Raw genomic sequence first — 4854 nt, forward strand, 5'->3', positions numbered from 1 at the left:
TCGGAACAGTTCCGGGGATGAGGTCGATTACGAACTCAACGTCCCTGTCAGGTGGAACACCTGGCAACTCCTCTGGAAAGACATCCGGGAAGTCACGGACTACCGGAATGTCCTCAAGGTCTGGCAAAGGGCTGGCGTTAAGAGAATATAATTGTCGCTTGGCTATTCGGGTCAAGACATTGACTATCTTCCCCGAAGGATGGGTGAGTTGAACAGTCCTAGAGAAGCAATCAATTTTGGCTTGATGAGCTGACATCCAGTCCATACCCAAAATGATATTAATATCTGAAGATTTAAGGGCTATCAAAGACGCGAGAAAAACAAGTCTGTCGACTTGGATTTCATTTCCATAACTTACCCTAGAGGTCTGCCATCTAGAACCAGGGGTAGAAATTTCCATAGTGGATGGCATGTCACAGAATGCAACGTTATGCAAACGAGCATAATTTTCAGATATAAAAGAATGAGAGGCTCCTGTATCGAAAAGAACAGATGCCGGGTGGCAATTTACAAGAAGCGTACCGAGAACGACGTTGGGATCCTCTTGAGCTTCTTCGGCAGAGATACAGTTGACATGGCCACGTGAAGCGGTGACCGGTCTGGCATGGAATATTTTTCCTGTCGGCTTGCCACGGCCAACAGCTTTAGCAGATTGATTGGGGTTGGTCTGGGGACACTCACGCATATAGTGACCAGATTCCCCACACTTGAAACAAGTCACGGAACTGGTACGTGGAGGAGCATTGTTAGTTGGACCCCCATAGGGCTTGGCCGGTGCAGACTGTTGAACGGGGCGAGGCGCCTGGAAGGATGGCCTCGGTGTGAACCTGGGTGGCAGGGCGGTGTTGGGCACCCACACGCGGCGCTTCTGAGGACCAGCACCGGATGAGGAACCCATATCACGGCCATGCTTGCGTGTTGCGTCATAGTCAGTCTGACCAGTTTCAGCACTGATGGCTTTATTGACAAGTTTCTGAAAAGATGTGCACTCATGCAGACGGAGGTCGCGGCGAAGCTCAGGACTAAGTCCCTTACGGAACCTTGCTTGCTTCTTGGCGTCAGTAGAAACTTCCTCGGTTGCATATCGTGCGAGATTACCAAACTCCCTACTGTAAACATCCACAGAAAGTCGGCCTTGGGTGAAATTGCAGAATTCCTCACGTTTACGGTCCATGAGACCCTCCGGAATGTGATGTTCACGGAAAGCCTCGCTGAACTCAGCCCAAGTAGTGACATGGCCCGCTGGGCGCATAGCTCCATAATTCTCCCACCATAGACTGGCGGGGCCTTCAAGATGATATGCAGCAAAGGTGACCTTGTCAGCCTCCGCTACCAGCGCAGAACGCAGTTTGTGAGCGATACTGCGAAGCCAGTCATCAGCGTCGAGAGGCTCGACGGAGTGGTGGAACGTGGGTGGATGTAATTTGATAAAATCACTGAGTGACACCACGTTAGTCCTATGATGGTGTGCTGTGTTCTGTTCAATACGCTCCAACAAACGGTTGGTCTCCCGCTTGTTTCTCTCAGCTTCCATCATAACCTCGGCTAGTGAAGGAGGATGAGGCAGATTTGCATCCCTGACTTCACTGCCTTCGGCCTGCTCTTGAGGAGCAGGGTTAGTGCGCGTGTTGACCATCCTAGGTAAACAAGACAATGATTTAGTCAGGATGATAAAATTCCGACATAGGATACATAACGTAAGGAATAATTCGGAATGCAAGATGATCATCCGTATGACATGGTAGATACAGAAACTGCTTCTTTTATTCCATCGTCATACACACCATACAGGGTTTAGTACAAGACCAAACAAAGTACTAATACGGTGAAAAGAGGATTACATCTCATCGGAGGCATCCCAAGCTCCTAAACATTATTTTTCTACACCTCCGGAAAAGAGTACAAACTAGGTCATATCCCATGAGTCACGCGGAACGATGGAAGACACAGCTAGTGCGAACTAGTGATACTACCACTAACTCAGACCGATCCGTAGTAGTCCTCGTAGAAGTCACCTCCATAGCCTGGAAGCTCAACATGATCATCCGGAAACAGACGGTCTTGCGGAGCTTGTGGACCATAGGGGCTAGGATGAGGCCTTGGACCAACAGACGGTGGCCTGCGGGGACCGCGAGGTGGGGTGATGCCTCCTACATCACGCCAACCCATCATGTCTGGCAGAGCAGATCTCACAGGATAGAGATCGCGCATATCTGAATATCCAGCTTGCACCGCCGGTGCGAACCGAGTCAATGTGGCCCAGTGGTCAGCACGGGTATTGAAGAGCTCTAACCTCAAGGCCCGATTTTCACGGTCCTTATCCTCGAGCATCTCAGCAGTGGTGCGAGTCCGTGAATCCTCCTAAGTGGGGTTAGCATAAATAGCCTGGAGATACCCTTGTGCTCCCGGAAGTGATCCTGGCATATACCGGAAATCAGAGTCCCGAAATAAACCAGATCTGACTCGCATAATGGTCATCATAGAGTAGGCGGCGTCCTGCACAGCCATCTCAATAGTAACCCCGAGTCCATAGGAGCAGTGAAGAGGCTCGGTGGATCCAGGATAAGATGGAAATATCCTGACAGTGCAGAGATACTGGCTTTGATTAAAATCTCGGAATTGCTCTTCGACCGTGTACTCGGGATACCAGCGGTATCCAGCCTCAGTCATTACCCTGACCAACTTGGCAGTATGGCCGGGTACATCTAGGCATCGAGTCAGGCGAACCACTTGATTGAGGTCGCGAGTGGCCATCTGAAAGCACAATCATAATGCAAAGGCATTAGAACTTCTAGCAAAATTTCGGCAGCATAACAGCTGTAAATGCTCAAAAAGGATTTTGAGACATTTGACAAAGGATTTCGTACACACTCAACATCATCATATCAAAGTTCTGAAACCATTCTAACAACATAATGTGGTAGTAGAACTGAACTAGGCTTGTAACCATCAAACTTATAAGGTACTACTGATTAGTAACTCGTGATCCTGATAGAGAGAACAGATCCTAATTCCTTAACCCCCGGTGGAAGAATGGACTGACTCAGATCAGAAAGTCATAAGATAAAGCAGTAAAAAGAGCCTTACGTTCCAACCCACAAACAATTCCCCTACATATAACTAAAGAATTTCTAGACTCAACATCGACCAGTTTGGCTTGGAGAACCTACAGGCAGTCCGGCTCTGATGCCAACGCTGTCAGGACCCCGACTCGATGTCACATCGATCTAGCCGGTAACACCTCATATCACTTTGCGGCCTCACGCACGGTATTCCCACGGGTGTCGCCTTACCTTTGCCCGGGACCGTTTGCACCTTTTGGCTCACGTATATGATAGTGTCGCTAGCATCCATATGATAAAGAGCCCGGGCTGACATGACTAGTCGTAAACCCAAAGTGGCACAGACTTACAGGGACAGGCATCCATGACCCAGCTCCGAACGTGTCGGTCATCAGCAAATGGGTCCGGGCTGTAGCACTGGGCTAACAGGACTCCGGTAAACCGGGCTGGAGCGGGCTAACAGGACTCCGGTACTCAAAGCGTGACATTTCCCTGAAGGGACAGACACAAGAACGAAGAAGGACACATGCCGGCCAGCCTAAGTGTTCCAGAGCAGTAGCAAGCTACCATGGCTCAGCGGTAACACTAGGAGACATTTCCCGGTAAGAGAGGCTACTAAAGATAAACAACTAGATAGTCAGATCCCACACATACCAAGCATTTCAATCATACACACAATATGCTCGATATGTGCAAATACAACGAAGCATCACAACATGACTCTACGACACAAGTACTTTATTTAAGGCTCAGGGAGCCATACATATCATACACAAAGGTACGGGTCTCACGACCCAACATACAAGTCATACAGTCATACAAACCAGCAGCGGAAAAACATTGTCTGAGTACAGATAACTAGTAAAATAAAAGAGGCTTGGAAAGCCTAGCTATACTACGTGGTCCATCACAAGCTCAGGGTCACCACCTGGGTCTTTAGCCTACTCGTTGATGTCAACGTCTACATAGAACCCATCAGAAGGGGTTGCAGCATCTTCTGTAAAAAATGTAGATTATAGCAACATGAGTACAAAGGTACTCAGCAAGACTTACATCAGATCCTACATACATGCATAGTATCAAGAAGGGTTGGTGGAGTTATTGCAGCAAGCCAGCTTTGACTCTTGGCTAGGCTATCCTACGATATTTCAATTTGAAATGGTTTTGCGCACACGAGTCCACTACTCACCACTTCAATACACTACCGAGGATCCACCTCCGTCTTCCTACGGAAGAGCCATCCTCGGCACTCACACTTATCTTGAGGCTTTTAGTAGTTTCCATTTACTTGTCTATGAACTGTATAGGCAGCCAAGTAGTCCTTTACCGCGGACACGGCTATTCGAATAGATTATGATAACCCTGCAGGGGTGTACTTCTTCATACATGTTTCCACCACTTAGCGTCTGCACACGACATGTGCTCGGCAGACTTCAAGCGGAAGCCGACGTGGGTGTAGACCACGACCTACCTAAACACTTAAGCCTCTAGTCCAGGTTTATCGCCTATTCAGGTTCCATCCGCAGGGAGTCCGGCCGAGGTTTCCCATACGGCCCCGAACGATGTGAACAAGGTTCCCGAGATACCTAACGGGTATTCGGTACACCCGGCCACGTACCTACCGCATCACAGCCCACCCCTACGGTCAGCGCTGTCCACGGCCTCTAGTAGGCTACAAACACCAGAAACTACTTGCAACTCCTGGACAGAGAGCTAGGGTGAATAAGAAGTCGAGCGGGGTCATATTTCAGGGCCCAATGCATGGTAGTAGCTGTATCTTAAATCACACATA

This window comes from Triticum aestivum, chromosome 2A (assembly GCF_018294505.1).
Source record: "Triticum aestivum cultivar Chinese Spring chromosome 2A, IWGSC CS RefSeq v2.1, whole genome shotgun sequence".
NCBI lineage: Eukaryota > Viridiplantae > Streptophyta > Magnoliopsida > Poales > Poaceae > Triticum > Triticum aestivum.